The sequence below is a fragment of the Vanessa cardui genome, chromosome 4, assembly GCF_905220365.1.
Source record: "Vanessa cardui chromosome 4, ilVanCard2.1, whole genome shotgun sequence".
Lineage (NCBI taxonomy): Eukaryota > Metazoa > Arthropoda > Insecta > Lepidoptera > Nymphalidae > Vanessa > Vanessa cardui.
This window is the reverse complement of record NC_061126.1, coordinates 5,589,616-5,613,550: the sequence shown is the minus strand read 5'-3', so window position 1 is coordinate 5,613,550 and position 23,935 is coordinate 5,589,616. Positions and strand designations below refer to the sequence as shown.

Below are 23,935 nucleotides of genomic sequence, written 5' to 3'. Positions count from 1 at the left end.
GTCACATTTTAGCTTTGATGTTGATTCGTCAATTTGCAAATGACTTAAAAACTGAAACGGATGCATTATTAAATTAAAACGGGATGTAAAACTTAAGCTCGACGAGATTTTTGCGCAAATTAATTGTCACTGTCGCTGTTTCTGTATGAAAAATAACGTCTGCATTTCCGCGAATTTACTTCTTTGATGTGGAGGAATTTCTCGGGTTGACAGCTGATTCATCGCGAGAGTTTATTTTGGTCAGTCGCATCTATTGCTTTTAGACTGAGAGCTATACTAACAAATCGTTATACATAACGAAACTGCACTGGCGCCGTGTCTATTTATAATATGTTTTTTTTATGCTTTATCGTTGAAGACTAACATTACAGAGTCTATTATATTTTTATCCTAATATAATAATGTTATAAGAAGCAACAAGAACACATTTACTCCACATTTATTTCAGATGGAAAAATAAGCAAATGTTCTATAATTATATAAATATTATTATACATTTTGATTTATTTTTGGTATTAAAAATGTTGGAAATTAATCTATTTAAACGTAATCAATACATTTTATTTTATACTGGTTGATATAAATATTGATCGGGTCCACTTTATTCAAAATCGTAACTCGTAAAAACAACCGAGTCATCTTCAATCACAATCAAACGCTTATTAAGTGCTCTTTTAGAAGTTTTAATTTGGTTCCGTTTTCAAATTATTTACCTCTCACTTATACCAATGTATGAATAAGTGTACCAAAAAACTGCTTTCATATAACATTTTAGCTGGCCTGTTATTGATTTTCCACTATGTACACATAGCTGAGCCTAGCTCCTGGCTTTACAAAACACGTAGACTGTATAGTTTAGGAGCGTGGCGAAAGCGCAGCCACGTTTGTTTTGCTCGGCGTGCGTGCCGTTAACCGCGGCTAAACAGCTACATTCGATGTTGCACAATGTTTGACCACATGTTTCTACAATCCCACCACGCGCGCTATCAAAATATTGATCCTCTTATCCGCAACGACGGCCATTGTGGCACTTTAATACGAACAAGTGTGAGCACCTCTTATTTGCGTACCCCATTAGCCGATACTTAATGGAGTAAGCATGCGCCATTAAAAAAATATTTACCTCTGTGTCGTCGCCTCGATGCGGCGAATCATTATACGAGGAATTTTATATTATCAAGCTCTCGTTACTATCGCGGCTACCGATTATTTTTTGCTCGGTCTTAAATCGTTATGGTCATTTATTAAGCAGGTTTTTTGTCGAAAGGGACGATTTTAAAGGGTGGCCATGCGCAATTAAGAAGCTGTTAGAGCTAAAAAATGTCACCCTTTTAAAACCTTTGCGGGGGTGTAACGTCGAAAAAAGTGGTCAATTTTTTATCACCTGAACTGGAAGTCACAAAATGTTTATCGCCACTCAACGACACGTTGATTTATGTTTCCACCCGATTGAGGTCCGGGACGCAAACGAAATGAATTAGATTGTTTAATTGGTCATTTATTTTCGTTGATAATGTCGGTTAGCCTGCGTCGAGTGCATGAGGTCACTCGAGTGGCACTCGAAAGATAAGGTAAAATATTTTTTTGATCTGCACTCCAATTTTTTACTCTATTCTATACAAAGCCATATATGGCACATTATGTAATATGAACATAAATTTAGGCATCAGCTGTTGATCTAACATAAGATTTATTACAGATAATTGCTATGAAGGGATCAGTACCTCATGCATTATGGAATATATTCGAGAAATATGATGTGCTTTAAGACAAAAGGTATAAAAATGAAGCTAAAAAAGGTGGCTAATGACCGGCTTACACTTGAGGGCCACCCGTAACGAAAAATTAAAGGCTTATCTCAAATTATGCTTAATTGGAGGGTCTAAAAGTACAGATTGAATTTCAAAGCATTGATTGATGGCCTTACATCAACCGGGTTGCCGATAATGGAGTATTACAAAATTCCAATATATTTATTACGCGAATTACTGACTTTTGGTGGAATCATTTAATGGGAAAATCATTTAAATGTGTTTCGTACCTACATTGCTTATTATTAAATTTTTTAAGAATATTGAAAGAAAACATTTTTTTAGTTCAATTTAATATGAATATTGATAACTTGTAGATCTATACAAGATTATTAAAAATAAAGGTTTTCTTTTTTTTATTTAAAATACATAAAAATGTGATATAAAATACACAGATACATTATAAATAGGTATAATTCTCTTGTCTCTTACCTCAAATCTCAAATCAAATCAAATCAAAATACTCTTTATTGTACACCAGTAAACACATCGTTTAGTAACGTTTAAGAAAGATGCATCAGAAGCGGTCTTATCGCTAAAACAGCGATCTCTTCCAGGCAACCTTAAGGCAGAGGAAAGAAATTGATATAGAAAGAGTTCCTAACTGTTAGGTCAAATCTCATACAACGTTAATCTTCGTTTTAAATAAAATAAAAATATGAAAAAAATATATAAGCAGACAGAAAGTTGGTCACATAATTTATTCAAATTTTAATTCACAAAACTAAATTTCCATAGACTTAATCCAACACGCAATTTCCAACTTATGCTCAAATTCCTCGAAAATTATAACCGTAGCATCCTCGCTTTACCGAATAGCGAAGCGCAGTTAAGTCTCTCGAGTCCACGCACAATGAAGCATTGTTTCCGAAAACCGCCGACAATGGCGTCACAGTGCTCATTCCTAATTCCCACTAAATCCTCTAAATGAAGAACCGCTCGAGTGGCAATCCGTGAATTTCAATAACAGTCTCACTCAAGAAACTGTATCGCTTTAATAACAAAAACTTGGGGTAAAAAATTAAGGCAATACAAGGGTACCTTCATTTTATGTGGCAGCTGTTTGCAGAAACAAAACACTCGTCGAGTAAATGCCACTTACTGTTTTACGTTTGCAGTCAACGTCCATAACTCTTATTACGTAGCGGACAAATTTTCTTTCTTCAAAACACTTATGTCTGAGTATCGTTTAATTAGCTATACAGTTTTATAGTAATTATGTTTTATATTTTTTTAATATTATGAGACATTCCTAATATTCAAAAAAAATCCGCTGCATTTACTGTTTCTTTATATCAATAAAATGATTCTATTTTTAAAAAAGATGTTTCATATTTACTATCTTTGTCTATTAATAAACGAATAAAAATTATAATTTTGAAAGTAGACGTTCGAAATTTCAAAATCAATACCTACAGTTAATACGCAATCGAATAAAATGTTATCTGTTCATTCTGGACAATGTCCATGGAGCTAAATTGTGACGGTCATCGGATGTGGGTGGGAATGAGACAGTTAATTCTAATTATGGCCGTATTGTAAGGCGAAATTTTATTGCTATCTCATTGGCGCACTCATTACGACTCCGAACGTAATTGTGCTCTATTGTATTTCGCTCCGAAGCCATTTTTCTGCGAAGCGTGTGAATCTGGCAAAACCGCCCTAATTCGTAACGTTCACGCTAGCTTACCATTCGAATTTAATGAAATAAGTTAGGGAAATATCCGATGGTCGGGTAATCCCTGGTAACTTAAAGATGAGTTTATAGTTTATGATAAAACGTAATCCTTTCTCAAACAAACGATGTACAATGTACATCAAAATAACTTCGCTAAAAGGATAACAAAATAAATGGATGCCGTTATTGTGGATTTATTTTCGAAACATACGTTGGCCTTTTAGACTACCACTGATGGACTCTAAAGTTTCATCGCGGGCTGTCGGAGCGATTAGCGCTCTGACAGCTAATTTATATACTCAACTTACTGTTCTTTTCCCGGAGCGATTGTGCCATAGAATACATTGGATATAGACTTGACACGGAAACAATAACTTATTATAATACTGAAAACACAATTACAAGTAATTTTTAAATTACAATAATATTCAACTTCAAAAAATGCTGAATATACTGGCCGTTAAATATATTTAAAAAATAATAATAATAAAAAGAATGTATCAAAAACATTTGGTACATACTCAAAATAATTGTTTATGAAAACAAAAGTGTGTCGCGACGTAAATCAACAAACAATCATTACGTGCACAAAAGCAGCAGCTGTGCATCGCTTACACTTCATCGGTTCTTCCGTGACATTGCGCTATGCCATAAAACACATCAAGTTTTGCAATAACATTAGTGCATTTGAATGTTATCATACCATCTTATCCCCGAGATTTAAGAGTAGATTATCTTTATACAATATTATTAAACCAATCGTGATAGTATTACAAAAATAACGCAATTTATACCGATAAAATATTTATACGTTTATAGAATTGTACGAAAATATTGACAAACAAAATACAAGTAACGGATCATAGCGTATGGATAAGTAAATCTAATCTTAATCCTACAAGATATCCCTTACATCTATGAATATAAAAAAGGAGCTGGCTTACAAAATAAAGCCGAAAGAAATGTTCCGCCGCCTCTAAGATTACCATAACACCGGTCGGCATTGTTTCAATGGTAACAACAAATTGTATTCGGAACCCTTCGTCTCTAAATCTGGAAGCGATTTTAGGGCATGGACTCTCTTGACAAATAGTTTAAGTACAAAATTGGTTCAACAATTCAACTATTCAATGGCCTCGTTAAGCCACCGAATACTTGACGTACCACAAGAGAAAGCTATTTAGAAAAATATATACATATGTATATTACCTAATTGGGTACATTTCGAACATGAAGAAATTTGAAAGGTCACTGATCTATGCTAAAAGCAATGAATTCTATTAGCATTTATAGTTACCAAACTAATACGGTACACTGAAAATGTTACTTTAGTTTATCTGATGATAATATATTCTATATTATATTACAGATACGCTTTTGAGATTTGGGCGTGATTTTTTTTTATTTATTTATAAAAAAGTAACAGCCCTAAATAAGCCCACTGCTGTTTATACCCTATAGTTCTTAATATAATATGTACAAAATAACTAGAAAAAGATTATATTCTATGTCAATTAATGAGAAACCGAAAGATAACTCGTATTCTGAATCCTTTCTCATACTGAACTTCTTTCACAAAGGTTATCTGTGAGAGATCGCTATAAGAGATAAGACCGTCTCTGCGAACCATTTCATTCATTACATATATTTTTTGTGAATCTGTTTTAAGTTCCTTTTTATATGAATAGTGATGTATAAAGTTTAAGCGTCTGTCTAAAATATTTATGTAAATACTATATAAATGCATGGAATGGATAAATAAATAATTCACAATAAAGTTTTCTTGTATTACAAGTTACCGTTTAATATTTAATTCATCTTTTTTTTATCAATTGTGTTACAAAATACAAAATGAGGTGTTATATTTATTTACATTTATTTACATTAGCCAAGTAGAGTATAGTAACCGTAATCTATACTAATATTATTAACGTGAAAGTAAGTCTGTTTGTCTGTCGATCTTTTACTACAAAACCGTTAAAACAAATTTTATTAAATTCGGTATGAAGCAAATTTGAACTCAAAGGAACTACATAGGCTCCTTTTGCCAACCACATGACAACCAAACCCCTAAAACGCAAGCGAAGCCGCGCGCGACAAATAGTAAGCCATATAAACAATATATAAAATATTTCTAAATATCCCAGTATCAAATAAAAAGCATTATTTCGTTGCTATGCTTAAACCATTCATTATCACAAAACAATACATTTCATTAGAGCTGATGTACCGTGGAATTTATCTGTATAAAAAGTAATTCCTAAATGAAAATGAAACTAATAAAACCCGCCCATCAGTCATAATTTTTATGTAAATTTATATTAAACTATAATATAAGATGAAACTAAATTGGTTTTAATTATGTGTTTCTAGAGGTTCACTAATAAAATAAACATAAAGTGAAGCGAACAAGAGTTACTAATAAAGACGTAATTTTATGTTAACAATTAGTTACACACATAAAATTGTTAAAAGCCAATATCTTAAGTGAGGAGGCCTATTTATGCGTCACTCATCATTCATCATTTTTACGGTGGCATAAATTTAAGAAGAATCGTTGTCCCAGCGATGAATGTGCCATCTCCCTAAAAGCGCGTCTGTGCATTGCACGATCATAAATTATCTGACGACGCACAAAAATAGCGTAACTCCCCAAAGCCATGGGAACCGCCAGCCCCAAACTAAAAGTATACAAATCTGTCGCTCGAATCAAAACGATATCAGAAGTTATCGGAACAGCGATTAGAGACGCCCGTGCAACAATTTGTTAAGATAAATTAATTTCTTGGATAAAATGATAAATTTATTACGTTCTGAGACTTGAGTAAATATAAAGAAGAAGAGCGAACAATACTTCGACAGAAGCCGGAAACGTCCCTTTCCCCATGAACTCAAAAAACAATGGAAATCTTTAATACTAGGCCTACGGGGCGTCTTTTGTTTTATTAATTATCCAATGGATAAAATAATTATGATTTTTGAGCTTAATTATTATGGCGAGGGTATTGTTACAGCACTTTATAAAATAAATGTGATAATTTTAATTTTAATTGCTATTAAAATTTTAGGTCAGTAACGTAAATTTCAATGGAACGGTTTTATTTTAAAAATTAACCAAATCCAGGATTTATTAATTTATATAAAATGTTTATTATAAAGGGTACAAATTTATTTTTATCCACACCACAAGTACTACTTCTTGTCAACATTCTTCTCGTCCTCGCTTACAAAGAGGCAATTGGGCGCGAACATATACATTACGGTTTCATGGTACTAGCCGCCATCAATCAGAGTGCATTCGCAGCTGATAATGTATCGTTAACAGCCCAACATTTAATTGGTGATGGATCGCCACATCTGACAGACGAATTTCACGAACGAATATCATATTTCGTAGAATCGTTCTCTAACCGTGCATACATTCGATACGGATTTATTATTTTCATCTTTACATCTTACCCTCTTTTAGGTTCGGAAGCGATACGTAAAATGGCGGAAGATATGGGGCGGTAATGGGGGAAAATTGTACTTTATTCGATTTTGATAGACTTGATGATGGATTTCAAGTCCCGCTGTCATTCAAAAGGTGACTGTCTTTAATATTTTTACTGGGTATTTTAGTACTTATTGCAGAATTAAATGCTAGAAATCATCTTACAAATAATCATATTTCTTTGAAGAATGTACTTTGCGTACATTATTTTAAGAATGAACTTCAAGTAAACCTTCAAGATCAAGTTGGGTGTTCCGAAGCTATAAAAGTTATTATATTTTTTAACTCCTCGCCTTATCTAAGACACACAAGAACTACTGAAGTTGCACTTGATATATTTGTTCATAAAATGATAAGCTTTTCAAAGTATACAAACTCAGAACATCGAGGTGCCGACGCCGAACGAAACATTACTTTATAAACATATTTAAATTGTCAACAAACTGTGGTGTCACTTCAAGGATTGAGTTAAGATGGTATAATTTAATTTATAGTAACGTATTGGATATCTCTTGGCTTGGAAGTGGTCGTCCCATCACCAATTACCTATTCGATAAGGGATTTATTTATGACCCAGCGGGTCGGGTTGCGCACGGAATTAAAATTCATTGTTTCTGTTATCCTCAAAATGTACGATATACGAGGTCACCAGATATCTTCGCTTTATCTGTGACAAGAATAGGCTTTTAAAACAGAGTGCCGCTGATAGCCGAGTAGGGAGGAATAATTACGTGACCTTTACGAATTGGTAATACTTCAGGCGGTATTCATTCCATAGATCTGTTATTCATTTAAGTATCCGATTCCTAAAAGATTAATCTTATATTTGACTTGGATAGTAAACAAGATAAGAAATTAACTTAAGACCTCATTTTTTAATTTATATTGTATTATATATTTCCCAAAACTTTTCTAATATAAACATCTAGTATTATCTTAAGTTATTGCCATTGTTAAATGTTATATTCGTGTTTATAGGTGTTTCTGTAGAGAAATACTTTCTTTGCCTTTGAGCTATTATTTTTACTGTACGAAACAAAAGTTAAAAATATGTTTTTGGTCTTCCTTAAAAATGTATTTATTATGAAATGTCTACGGAGTTATTTAGGTGTCCAAAGTGACACTTTAAGGAACTACCGAAATGTTCTTTTCTCTTTGCAGTTGCTTCTTTCATTCACTTTATCTATACTTCAATAATGATTGATCGAATGTTACACTATAACACTATGCTTTTATATATGTGTTATAATTCTCTATATATGAGACAACATCACATACATCACTCTGATCCCGTTGTAAGCTAAAATACTTGTGTTATGGAAAAACAGAAGTAACGACGTTTCCACAAACACCCAGACCCATAGAAAACTAATGATAATCTACATCGACTCGGCCGGGAATCGAACCCGGACCCGTACCCGTGAAAACCGGTGTACATACCACTCGACCACGGAGATCGTCAATAATTTCTCATATTTAAAACATGTTTCATATTTGTATAAAGTTCGAGCTATTGTTGTGACTATTCAATCATCTAATCTAAATGTCCTTGCTTGTTTGAAATCAGAAAACATGTACTTCAATGTAATAAATCATTTTAATTATAATATTCAAGAATTTGTTCGACACGACAAACCTTTAAATGTTAAAATTTACTATAATATACAGGAAACCTGCAATTTCGTATGCAAATAATAATAAAAAAACCTACATGCAACATGTGTGGTTTATAAATATTTATGCAAATAAAACGGATGTAAAATTTTTACTTTAAGTTTTCGCGACCAAGACTGTTTAAGTACTGTGGTCTGTGACCTGTGGGTTTGAGTAAATATGCGCATTTGTGAGACAGTATTGTATGTAAAATAACGTGCAGGAATAGAGATGGGATGTATCCGTTCTTTAACCGATGACCTCTTGACTCTTTTAAGAACTGTGACACACTCAACTACCGATGTTAAAACATTTGTTACATGTTCGATGTTTTCAAGATCGTAAATAACATTTAATCTTTGTGTGTTAGTGGACTGATTACCATATGTTCAATTCCTATTTCAAATTAGGATAATCCAAGATATCGTATTATAGGACGGATAAGATTATTTTATCTAAAATTATATAAATAGTAATGACACAGTTTTTATAAAAATAACGTGTGAATGACATTAAGTTCTCAATCAATCAAATATCTCATTGTCTCATTTTTACTAGCTTAATGTGTAAGCAAGTGGGTGAAATAATTAATAGGTTATTAAATTTCATAAAAATCTTAGATTTGATTTAAGAACATACAGCGTATATTCTAAATTAAGTTTTTAATACAATTGAAACATACCACCTTTCTACACAGTCAAGATTTATACAGTAACTATTTTTAATTCACATTTGTATATATTTAAGCATTTATTTATATATATCTTAAGGGCTATTGTGATTTTGTATTAGTTTAAAAGAATAAAAAAAATAGTATTCAATGTACCTCATATTTTTAACTACGGTTCTGATCTTAATATATACATATTTTAAAACGTCATTTTTTACGTCGCTCACATAAGTTAATGCAATGCTAGCCAAATGTATCATATGACGCGATTACAAGAAGCAATGTTTCTATTTGTGACTTGGATGTTTCCGGTTTTCACCCAATGTATTTGAGCAATTAAGGAAAGGTAAAAAAACATCTTGAAATATGAATGAAATGCTACATCTTTTTTTATTGCGATATATTTTTAAACTATATTTTACTTCTCACATCAAATCTTGTATCATTTGTTTTTTTTTTTAGATAAGATATATCCAAACAATCAACCAACAGTTTGGTGTTTATTCAAACTTTACTAATTCATAACCACGGCGACATTTAAGAGACTACATTTTAGTCCAAACTCCCTAAGTAAAAAAACCTTATTTAAGAAAATAGTTGACAATACATTTACCGCTTCAATCTCTTATCCATATGTGATCTTTGATTCCATCTTCCTCATCAAATATTACCCCGGCTGTTATTTCAACAGTCTAACAACGCAGGAGACAATATGAATGCGTCTGCATCAATTCTCTTTCGCCTGATATTTATAGTCCAATGTGACAGAAATCCTACCTGCCCAGACAAATTTCAGAAACAGGACCAATGACATTATGAACAATTTTTCAAATTACATTATTTGAAGAGTGTTGATAGGTTCACTTAAGATATACTTGCTGTATATTATATACTTATGAAGTAACAGCCAGTAAACTGCTGCTGGGAAGGCCTTTGAGGAGAACTTTGAAGCATATTTCACCAAACTTAACCAATGTGGATTCGTGGATACAAGATCATGACTTTATTACAACACATGCAGGTTTTAGTTTCAATAGACGATCTTAAACATCGGTGTCTTACAAAATTTAAAACAAGGCACAAAAGTTATTTATAAAACATTTTTTGCCTCTCATAATTTATATTAATACTCTATGATAAAATTACAAAACCCTCTTTCATATAACATAGTGTAATAACCTTATTTTAGTAAATTTTTGATGATCGCGTAATCACGTTAAAACACTCGTGGAGCGTTGAATGAACTTTTACGTTATATGCATTTAATATCCGTTAGTAGTTCAAATAGCTCGCTGGGGATTAAAATAAAACATTGACGTCATGAATCTATGAGATTGATGGATAAATACGCTGTATTTTAATAAAACGCGAATCTCATCCAAATATTTGTATGTACGAAATTTTCGCCAGTTCATATACGCGTGTTTGTATAAAGTTTATACAGTGGTTGAATTCTTCAACGATTTTGATACTAAAATGTTTTGTTTTGCTTTAAATATAAACTAACGTGATATTGTATAGCGGATCGAAATAGAAATAGCCGCAACAAAAAGTGAATTTATACTGGAGATTGTGGATTAAAATCCAAGTAAGCATGAGGTTTCGTGAGCCTTATATGAACCATCAAGTATCGGAAGAGCCGACCAACCGACTTTGCAGCAAAGTGGTGAAATAACATTAACAGACGAAAAGGCCTTTGGCCAGCCGTGGGATATTTGCATACTGATCCCTACTCTATATCTGATTTGTAACTTTATGACATAATTTTTAAACTTAACGGTTCAGCCGTTAAGTTTGATTAATGTCAAATTAGATAATCTGGCTAATTAATGAACGCTCATTGGTCGCCTTTAGCGTTATCCAGTGGTAACGCATCATCATCATCTACCAATACCCATTCTGATTTCATCACCACTTAGGGTTCATCTACCTTTGAAGTCCGTTTCTAAAAACTAACCTAACCTAACTACCAATACGCAGCTTGAAAGTTCAAGCTAAGATGTCGGTCGGTCTTCGGTCCCGAGGTTCAGCTCTTGCTTACTCTATTTATCGGTTGTATATCTGATTAGTGTGGAACCTCATGAAGAGATGAAACCCAAATGAACTTGGACAAATCTCTCACCAAGTAAAGTTACTTTTATAAATTTTTTTTTCTACAGTAAAAACTATTTTGTTTTGAATATGCAAATTGTAAGCGTCATGTTACCTTAATATGTAATTAAAACTTTCATCTTTATAATCTTGTAATATCGCCTTCTCGTTCCAGATTACTCGGGTCAAGAGCAGTTATCCTAGTAAGTAGTCGGCGGTTAATATAAAGCAGCTTATTTTACAATTATTAAGTACTGAACGCGTTAAAACCTAAATTACTATAGCGACGAGATCTATTCTGTAAGAACTAACATGACACTGAATTACAAATCGTGATATGGGATATACGACTACAGTAATTAAAACATTAAAATGTAACATGCGTCAAAATAGCGAATCACAGTGAATCGTTTTACGACATTTCAGAAATGAGATACAAATTGAATTTTTAAAGAACAACACAACTAATAAAAGTGCTATTTTGATGGAATTAACCTATATTTTTATTGTTCATTGTTAAAAAATAATTCAAAGTAACATCGTTCACATACAACAATTATATTGATCGAACTAAGTTGTGTATACATATTTGAAATGCGAAATAAACCGATTAATTTATTTGTCTGCCTAAAATGGTCAGAGCTTCAATTATAACAAATGGCAAATATGTTTATATGATATACGGGTGTATAGTGGTCAGTCTGTCTGTGTTGCTTCCGTATTCCTAACAGAGATCTAGTGGTTCTTGAGTACTGACAGGTTTATATAAATGTGCCTGTCGTGTTACAAAGCAACAAACGTTATAATAAAAGTGCAAAAATGGAAACGAATCTACAAAACGCGTGTTTGCTTAGTACGACATACTTCTATTATTAACAGAGTGGTGTATTATAAAATAATTACAACCATTTAGTTTTAGAGTTTATTAAATGTTTAAAAGGCAGTTTATCTAAGTCTACTATAAAATATTCTAACTATAGATGTTTTGGTAGATTGCCAACTTCGAAGCGGATTTTGTATTAAGTCGGTAAAAGGTTTCTACTTAGTTTAAGCTTTAATCCTGACTTTTATAGAGATCAATTTTTTGAAAATATAGAGCTGAAATGGTTTAGCGAATACAACGCGTGGATCTGAAGCGGAGACTACGAATTTAAAACTGAGCTAAATTTTTCAGGTGCTTAAGTTGTTTTTAAAATTCACGCCAATCTACGTTAGCAAAATGTTTGCTAAAAATGTTTTTTACCAAACTATTTATTTTCACCAATTTGCAAGAGGAGGCCGATTACCAATGTTGGACACATTGGTAATTACGGAATATTATTTTTGTATTGATTTGTAATCACTAGCTTTTACAATACTATTTAGTATCTAATAATAAGTACATTACATTACTACTTAGTATAGTATGTAGAATAATAATATTATAATAGTAAGCGTTGACATAGTTCTATCTGTAACGTTACGTGATAGTTACGTTAAAGTAGTAAATATTACGAAAATTAAAAGATTCAGTTATTTAAAATCTTGTGTCTAATTTTGTACTGCTGTTATTATAACTGATTCCGGGATAAGGAACGCCATTATTTTCTCCATAACATGTTAATATCTTCTCGAAATAGAATAACTGTGTTATATTACTCAGTGAGGTGTACGTTTGATTCATGTGCTAATGGATTCATTGTACTGACTTTACTCTTCAAGGTTAAAAATCTCTATATACATAACTGTAACGGATGTCTGTGCTTACGTGAATTTTGAAACAAGATTTTTTTAAAAGAAATGTAGATTTACTTATATGTCACTGTTACTCTTGCTAAATAAAATTTATTTTATGTATCTGGGTTTGTATTTTGCATTAAAATAATATGAATATTTGGTATTAAGAAATGTAAACCGTAGCAATGTTGTGGACTTGACATCAATATTTGAATTTATTGAAAATTTGTATACCTATGTATTACAGAATCATTTTATATTATGACTTTTGCAATATTATTATTGTAGAAAAGATAAAGAGAACGAAAAACGCGAAGCAACAGGGACGTAAGAAAATATTCCAATACTTTCTTAAAGTGACACTTTGAACACCTTTTTAAACAACTCCGTAGTCGTTTCACAATTTATTCATTTTCAAAGAAGTCAAAAAAACACTATGTTGTTTCGTTTTTTACAGTAAAAAAGCAGTTTGATAAGAAGAAATGTAATATTTTACAACTATATATACTGTAGAAATTATTATAATAATTAAAATATTTACTTCTAATGAGCTCTATTTTTTATGAATATCATCGAACATTTTTTAAAAAAACATTTCAACAGAATATAGTTCCTATGTAATAAGTAATAATAACTTTTAATTTATTTCATAATAAAACAGTTTTAACATAACACGTGGTTGATCTAGGCATTAACATGAGTCAAGTAAAACTTACTAGACATGATCATGGGTATCCTACTTCCAGAACCAATGTAAGAGCTTACTTCGTATAAATCGAAAAATTACAAACGGCGGAACGCTGTTTTGATGCGTATCTTTTTAATGTTGTTATTATTATTATTATCGTCATTGCTATATTATTATTATTTCATGCTCGCGTTCGGAGGAATTACGAGCTTGTTTTTATATAATAACTCTACGGATACCAGCGTGCATATTAGCTAAGTTATTTCAGTAACCTGTGTTAGAGATCTTCCGTTCTGATTATTTACATTGTATATTATATAATTATATACATGTATTATTAGCAAACCGCCCGACTTCGCACGGGTGCGAATGCTTATACAAAATATACTACTGAATTTGTCACCGTTTCTGTACTATATTGTCCATGTATTTTACACAAAACCCTTACTCTCAATTCACTCTTTCTATCAAAAAATAACCGCAACAAATCCGTTGCTTAATTTTATAGATTTAAGCATATATAGGGACAGATAGCGGCAAGCGACTTTGCTTTATACTATGTAAAGATATATTTTATTTTAATTTTAATGAAGAGTTAACTATCGAAAAAAAGGATTAAAATAAAAAAAACTATAGTCCATGGAGTAATTTTTAGTTGCGGTATTATTTTAGTAGTTATCTCATAATAAAGGAGTGGAACGTTATTACGATTCTATCGCACCATTAGTGGTTATTGTTGTCGTATTTTGATAGCTTTTGTTTGATATTTGGTAACGATCTTCATGGCAATGAACAATGGCAGGTTTACCCAAATGGTTTTAATAGAATATACTAATAATGTTTTTTTCTTTATAATTAGATTAATTGCAATTTTATTTGTACAACTGACTTTCCAGACATAATTACTATTTTAAAGTTAATTAAAGTCGATAAAATGAGATTATTAAATTTCGAATCGATTCTTCTCCACAAATGTTTTGTTCCGAATCGATGCTAATTTTAAATTTAATCGATTATGTGAGATACAGATTCAAAAGTAAGACACACGAACAAAACATATTTTATTATTTTGATTTTGTATATAACAATACAGTTCAAATATTGTTCAAATGTTGGATACAATTTAGAAAGAGATCTTGTTCAAGTAAAAAATGGAGAGCGAAGCGCACCCATTTATGAGTTCGCAAATTAAAGAAAAATATTCAAGTCGACATTTTTAAAAAAATATATAATTTCACAGTGATGGCGTAGAAAATTGAACAAGACTGGTAAAAACTGGTATAGCCCAGTGGTTGGACGAAGTGGTTCTCACTAAAGATTGTGGGTTCAAATCAGTACGGCCTTAATCAGTGTTAAAGATTGATTTTCTGTTTTGTAAAGGAAAACATAATAAAAAAACTGCATATATTGGATGTAAATCAGCCGCAAATGTATCCATTAATAGCAATTTTTGAGCAACTGCTGGATTTTCATTTAGTATGTCTCGCTGATTATACTAATAATATAATTATTATACCAATATTCATAGCTTGCTTTTGTTTTATTTGTAATATTATGCTTTTCTGCATATTTATTATTAAGACTGCTTAGACTGCTATAGAATTTTAAAAAGCCCTTTTTATTGAAAAAACGTCATACAGCAAAAGTCCCGCTACCGAAGATCCAAGTTTTACCGTAATACTTAAGATCGGGGGGGTTATATTTTCGCTAATTCATCGTTTCTGCCCCGGTGGTGATAAGTGGCGGACGGGTCGGGACGGAAGTCGCTTTTTTTTCTTTTCGAAACTCTCGAGATCCTCGCAAAATGTCTTCGAAAAACGACTTTTCGCTCTTAAGTACGTTTTGACATCCCTTTTGCACTTATTTTTACAATGCCATACCACTCCTGTCTGCTCTTCGCTTTCGTTACATTCATTGACTTCAAAATAACGAGTGAAAAAACAATGCGCTGAAAATATTCGCAGTGTTTATTTTTTTACTTTCGACGGAAATAAAGTTGCGTAACCGTATCGATTGTTCATTATTCCGTAATTCCAATTCCGATGTGGAAAAATGAAACGCGTGAATAAAATGGAAAATTATATGATCCGTACTGTACAGATATTGAGTTCCACTTTTATTAAAATGTGCTAATGAACTATTTTATTTTTTTATTGTCAGTTATAACATTTAAGTAAATAAAAAAATATGACTTTTCATGTCACAAATTTATTTACCTTATTAAAATTATCCCAAAAAAAATTATGATAATTACATTCGATTACAATAATACTAGTAATACTTATGCACTTTACTAAATTAAATATATATTTACGAAATAGTGGCTATTAGTGGAAGGCTGAAGGTTAGAAGCGTATACGTAAATTAAAGTAAAATATAAAACACTATAAGACTTACATTCAATTTGCGTTTCCAAATCAAAAAGAAACGAAACAATCGACACATAAAATCCGATGAATTCACTTAAACCACAATCCACGCACTCGCGTTCAAAATTCGCGCCAAAGGGAGCGTGCCGAAACGTCCTCCCGCTTCCAGAGTTGGAATCACACTAGTCTGGTCGCCGGTCTAGACGGAGGCAGATGGGGCGGGGTAAATCAACCCTAGCCAACCCGAAATGGTTCGGTGTCGATAGAGGCGATTTCTGATCCGGACACAATGGCCAGTGTACTGTGATGTAATTGCTTGTTTTTTTCATTAACTGTTTCAATTTTTTAGCCACCGAGTGTATTTGTGTATGATTGAGTTTAACATTTAGTGCTATAGAGTTTGCTTTCGGAATTATGTTTGTTTTTTAAACCCAACAGCGACTACTAAAAGCAATACATTAATATGCACTTTTATTGTTTAATAAAGATATAAAATTTTACTATAATTTCATAAAAAAATAAATGTTCTAGAATTTTATTTTCCGACCCTTACACCATCGGAATTTAACAATAGATTTAATAATGATTTATATTATAAGAAACTTAATGACATTTAATAAAAGTTGAAATACACAATATTATGATAAGGTTGCATCTTTGATTCATCTTTCACATTATTAAATACAATCTACATATGTCTGTTGCTCTTTCATTTTCGAACCACTTAATCGAATTCGATGAAATTTTATATGAAACATAATTTAAGTCCAAGGAAAGCCATATGCTACTTTTTATGCCAAGTATCTGACGAGCAAACTGTAAAACGCGACCGAAACTTCGAGTGACAAATAGTCCAAAATATAATCGAGAATCGTAATAAAACTAAGTAAGCTTAAAAATATAAATACAAACAAAAGTTCCAAACATTATACGTGACTTTTCTCACTGTTAAAAATAAAGAAATTAAACTTTAAAACAAAAAAAATATATTGCCATTTTGTTTTATTCATTAATTGAAATTGAATTATTGCATGATTCATAAAAGTGGGTGCAATTTTTTTTGTGAGAAAATTGCCAATACCTGCCATATATTATGCATATGGTTTAATGGCTAGGATGCCTAGAAGTGTTAATAAAATAGTTGTGCTATTAATAAAATGTCTGCAACGTCTGTGAACTGGAAGCTGGATATAGCGGTATCGATCAAGTTTAAATTTAGTTCCATGCCTACTGTAAAGGTTTCGGCAGACAGTAGACACAACAGTCTAGAAGCGGATGTACATATAGACACGTTTCATTTCATTTCATATATTAAATTTCTTTGTCCATATCAATAATAGATAATTACTTACTTATTGACCAAGGCCCGTTTTTAAGTCTAGAAATTGAACATACTCTCGTATAGGCTTCGTGGTAGTCTTCCCAATTATGTCCTTATATTAATGGAAACTTTATCAAGAATATGACATGGATTTTATTCATCGATATCAATTGAATTTTCAAAGTATTGACACTATCACTCGAAAATATTTGGAGACAAAATAGAATTCGAGTTTTCCAGGACATCCTTTAAGTTTTGCAGACATTAATGCATTTTATTCAATTACCTAAACAAATGAATAATTATGTTCAATGTGTTGACGCTGTTTAATACTAATAAAGAAAAATGTTTAATGTAATTTTAATGTTTTATGATTCTTGATCTTATAGAATTTTTTATCACATTCCCGCCAAGGTAATTCATACAATTGATCAAATCATCAATTTATCAATCATGGTTTAAAATATACGATATCATTTAACCCCCCAAACGTTAGTATTAATCTGGCCTGCAACCACATTAATTAGCAAGTGTGTTGTTTCGTGGCGTCTCGGTTGCTGCGTAAGCGATCCCGTGGTATCCCACTAAGATGGAGACAGCTACCACTGGTTTTAATGGTACTTTGGAATACAGCCAGGAATTCCATATAACCCTATCATCTCATGGGGTGATGCATTAATATTGAAATATATACTAAACATTAAGTATATTTGCCATTCTTGTGCGTGTAAAATACGATATGATCTTTTTAGCAATTCATTATTAGGTAAATTAACTGACAAAACAGTAGTCACCTTTTGAAAAAAAGGTTGCGAGCCTTTTTCCTTCACGCTTCTCCAATTATACATGTCGGTGGAAACAGATTTTTATACGACACATTTTGAATGATGAGATGAATTATAATCATAAATTGCATGTTTTTTGTTAATACGAACAAAATTCAAATTTGCTTACACATATTTGAACTCATAAGCTACGATTAAATGTATCAGGTGTATATTCACCGCTAAACTATCCCGGCCAAAAAAGTCCAACGCGATAAAAATTGAATCCGTCGACAAAGAAAAACGAACATACGATTCCAAGTATAAATGTAGTTGTAAATGTACATCAACCGAGCTCTTGTTGTCTTATTCGATTATATCATATAAGACTTAATAAATATTAACTACTTATAAAAATATTATTCATACCGATGTAAGTCTTGGAACAAGATGCGGGCGTAATGACAAATTGATTTCCATATGACGGCTGGTTTGATACAAGTATTTAAAGTGGCACTGAGTAATAGAAGCACGGTGATATAGCAAAAGTAATGGGATGACTAAATTATCAATAGATAGAAAGAATGTAGACAATCTATATCTATACTTTATTAAAAAAAAATGCCTCTAGATATTAGGTTCGTTAGCTAAATTTTAATATTACCACTACTATCTAATATTCCAAAAATGTATAATTATACAGAATAATATTTATTCTGTGTTTAAGTATTTTTATTGAATATTAGCATATATTGTCACAGCATCTAAACCACATAGGGTACGATTGAAAATAATTAAACAAAAGTTCTTGAAACCCAAGTTGGATTTTGAATGATTCACCTATTTAGGACATGATGACTATCATTTTTTTCGTTATGTTGTTTTTTTATTTGTAGACATAGTTACATGTTCTTTATTTTTGTTTGCATTTTAATACTTTTTTTTATAATTGACCGCACAATTATAAAATAAACATCTCCTATATAAACATTTCTTCCTGTCTATTATTATTTTTATATAATCGTTAATCTTAGGGCTAAGTAATACTTGTATGTTCCAGAGTCGGGCCGATGAAAAATTCTTGGGATTTTCCGCACAGAGTTGACAGTGTTTAATCTCTTGTACCTCGGAATGCACGTATATTCATTGATGCATACACGTTATGTTGGATTGCTGTCGGATTATGACAGTGAAAGAAACGCAGATTGCACCTGTGTTTTCACACACTCTTGTACAATTTAATATCCCGTGCACGAATATCTAGTCTGATACGTACGAAATTAGTCAAGAGGACACTTACATCCCTTTTATAATTATACATAATAAGTCACAACTTTGTTTTCTTAATTTTTTTTGCTGAAAAATTAATTATTCTAGATCTTATTATAAATAGAGCTTAATCTAAATACTCATGAAACTCGCACACAAAATGTATTTGCTTATACATATAATAATTAATGATACTTTATTTATGATCATTATCTTGCTAGTGATTTTATTCTTAACAATTTGGTAATTTTTATTTGATTGGATTGGATTAATTATTAGTGAATCAACCTTTATACGCCGAATTATTTACTGAGCATATCAAATTCCATTAGTTGTTTAAACAGAAGGTTTTTAAATATTTATATGTTGTTCGTACACTTTTTTATAAAACATTAAAACACGGGTTTATATAAAAGATTTTCATAAGCAAACAAGATCTAGTTGTTTATATTTTTGCATAGCCTGTTAATTATAAATTGGTATTTGGTGTAAACAGCGATGTGAGATATTACATTGGTGGATTACAAAAAAGTCTTTATTCGAAATTGAAACCGAAGAGCAGTAAGTAGTAAGTGCACCGCGCTGTCTGTCTGTCTGAACATGATAAATTTAAAAAACTGTCGACCATATATTCAAGCCTTTATCATTAAGAGACGGAGATATTTATAAGGAAGATAGAAATATTTATTCATAAAGTGTACAGTATTCATAAGTGTATATAAGACGACGATTGTTAAAGATATCGGTTAAATCTACTGACCGTTAGTTCTACTAGCTTATGTTAATTTACAACGATTTAAACGTTTTAAGTAAAACCTTTTTCTACCTATACAAAGACAGTACTAGCTAGGAAAAATACTTACTCGGTGGCCTTGTGTAAGCCAATCTGGGTAGGTTTTTTTATGGAATAGGTGGCAAACGAGCAGGAGGCTCAACTGATGGAAAGTGACTACCACCGCCCATGGACATCTGCAACACCAGGAGGCTTGCAGGTGCGTTGCCGGCTTTTGAGGAGTAGGCTCTTTTTTTGAAGGTTCCCACGTCGTATCGGTTCGGAAAAACCGCCGGCGAAAGCCCACAAAGTGGTTGTGCGAGGCAGAAAATGTCTAAGAAATCGCGCTGTTGTGGATTTTCGGACATCAAGGTGGTGCGGTAAAACAACAACGAGATGTCCGAAGGTAAAAAATATATAAGATACCACCCGCTCATTAAATATTCCACCGACAAACAGTAGTAGGTACTCAATATTGTTGCGATTCATCTTGAAGGGTGAGCCAGTGTAACTACTGGCATAGGGACATCGAAGTTACTAAAGCTGATGGCGCTTTAGCGATATAAGGAATGTTTAATATTTCTTATGGACAATTTTTTATAAACGGCGGTCACTTACCATCATGTGGTCCGTAATATCTTCCGCCGACCAAATATTTCGATAATTAAAACGTGATCATTAAAAAATGTTCATTTTATAAGTTTAAAAAAAAAGGTCATTACATTATTGAGAAATAACTGTGAAAAACGTACGTAGCTATTCCCTATTATTCTAAAAAGACTATTATAATACGTGAAAGAACATATATTATTATAAATTTAGGACCTATTTTTAAATCCAACAGAAGCGCTTCTGCGAAAATTAGAGTTATATAGTTCTAACAAAATCGTTTGACAGAACTAAACAGATTTTGCTTGTTTGAAATTACATTTAATGTTAACAATAATAACAATTGAATATTCATTACATAGTGGTCTTTTCGATAAACCAACAGTTTATATTGCTATTCCACCTTCAATCAAAGTTAGCACTGGATTACTAACTACTACTATTTACAGGAACAAGGCATATGACATCTTAGATCTCTTGTTTGTATGCCTTAAGGAATCGTTTACATTTACCATTACGCAACGATCTCCTCATCAAACAATACTGCATTCGTAGTCGATTAAAAATAAATTAATTCTTTTATATATATGTAGAACTAATTCTCGTCATACAACCTATTTAAAATATGTCAATGAACCTTTGTAAATATTCAATATTTGAAAACAACGTATCGAGATAAGATTGCGCTAACAAACACAACATAATGTCTTTTATTCTAGGAATTTAATACCGCCTTTAATGTCCTATCAAGTTAGAACTGTCGCGTTAAAAGACACGTTAATCGTTAAGTTTGCATGTTAAACTAATCTAGAGGACATTTAATCCCCAGCGTCGAGTTAAGCTCTCAAAACCTTCCATGTAGATTTTAACTAGTACGGACATGGCGCCGCGGTTTTTACTTGAATTATTTTGTGTATTTAGGACCTGTACCGACAAACACTCTTATTACGTAAGGAGTAAAGGCTATATTACAACTTTGATTTGATACTATGATGAGCTCAGGATGAAATTTTATCGTTATAAAAATTTTGCTACTGCAGTTAATCCTTCCCATGAATGATTACGATGGCTTTGCGCAAGTTTATCAGAGTCGTTTTTTGTCTTTTCATCGGCAATATTACGTCAAATTTTAATACCATAACTATTTTCGTCACGCTATAACTGAAATGAACTTATAGTTTGTATTATACGACTGGGCGAAATTGAAAGTGTTCCAGCCTTTGAATCTTGAAGGGAAATTGCGGGTTCAAACCAGTGGTGAAGAAATAAATCACGAAAATCTTTCAAACAAAATTCTAGTACTTGTGTTGTTTAAACCAATACGGGCGAATGACACCAAAGCATAGCGCAGCGGAGCAACATGGTGGATTAAGCTCCAAGTGTTCTCCCCTCTAGAGGATGTATTTGTTAGGCAGTGGAATATTTACTAATTGTTACGTAACTACTATATTATACTTAATATATATGTATATATATCTCAATCTTATTATTATCATACGCTGGGATCGTCTGTAATCTCTCTTCACTGCTGATTGTACGCTGTTAACTCACATAAGCGCTAGGAATTTCAAACAATTCACGAGACGCAATGCAAATCCACATAATCGAGAATGGAAATCTTGTGCTTAGAAGAGACGGAAGTAGACTTTGAATTAAAATAAACAATTAACGTTAATATAATAATAAACCCAAAAATATCTGTTAAATAATTTATTTTTTTCGTTAGATTAGATTATCCCTTTATTGTCGAATCGTGTTGTTCATTTATCACAGTTTAATATTTTTATTTCAGGGATTTCGCTATAATATACCAAAGTAAGTATATTAATTTATGAAAAAAAAAAAAACTATGCAGTAAGTCACACATGTACAGGAAAATAGTAAGTCGACATCACAGAAGACGAGATTAAATTAAAAAAAAACAAGTAATATTGACTTTGATTTCATTTCGCACATCAGCTCAAGTTGTCTAATTTTTTATAATTTGTTGAGCAAATAATGTCAAACATATTTTGGTTAAGAAACTATCATTGGTATGATAATATCTTCTTGTTCTCTCCATCATTGTGTTATCCAACTGCATAAAATATACATATATATTCATAGAGCATGTACTCTTGCTTTTACTACACTTCCAATGGACGACAAATCCAAAATGATCGGAAAAAGATTATGCACAGCACTATCTACTTTCCGAGACACATTAAATAATATTTACCTAGGAAAAATTCTGCGATGGTTTTACTAGACATGGATCGGAAGAGCCATATGATTGTTTTAATATACATAACAGCTGCTTGTCCCAATACGAGTTCCACTCATATCTCAACGGAGTACTCCTCTGATAAAAAAAAGAAAAATTAGCCTCCAGACTAGGAAGACAAACCAAATATTATATCTGTTCCCGTTCATATAACAATAACAATAATATTAAGAATGTATCATATGGCTCTTTCAGGTAACTTTGGTACCGATATTCTGTTTCAATTTCATAATAATTGGAGTCGAATAAAGATATATACTTAAGTTAAGTGCCAAACTATCTTGTTAAGCCAATTCTTAATAAATTGATGTAATATTGTAACCCCGATAGCTTCAAGATATGTTTACCAGGTATTCTGGAAACGTTCCAAAGTTTCACTTCCAACCTCATTATCGTAGTAGTGTTAATGCAGAATGTCCCTGAAATCTTTTAAAGGGCACTTCACTTAGTACGTTTTAATTTTGTCTCTTTATTGCTTGCTTCGTTAAAGCTGAGAGGTTATTTGGCTGAGGGAAAGCAAAAGTCAACGCCATTATTCAGGAAATAGAAAAATACTGCACTGACTTTATGAGCTTTGTTAAAAAAGTCATATCACGAACAAACATAAAGAAAATCTTAATACTTCTATCATAATTCAATTTCTGACAGTTCTAAGCTGTTCAAGTTTCTATTCTGTAAAAAGAATGATTTCTTTTTATATTTATTATTTGTAACAAAGTTTTATGATAAATGAAAAAAATATATATTCACAGATAAAATATGTCCCAT

General features: G+C 31.8%; 1 protein-coding gene across 2 annotated transcripts in view; it reads right to left on the bottom strand.

Annotated features, from left to right (window-relative positions):
• Positions 1 to 23,935, bottom strand: part of LOC124544464 (roundabout homolog 2-like) — a 60,187-nt gene that overhangs the window by 26,387 nt on the left and 9,865 nt on the right. Inside the window, exon 1 of one of the 2 annotated variants that reach the window (XM_047123029.1) lies at positions 16,198 to 16,326. The exons of the other annotated variant lie outside the window; for it this stretch is intronic. The gene's annotated coding sequence lies outside the window, so the exon portion shown is untranslated. Of the gene's footprint in view, positions 1 to 16,197; positions 16,327 to 23,935 lie in introns of those variants that run through there. 2 annotated transcript variants of the gene reach the window in all.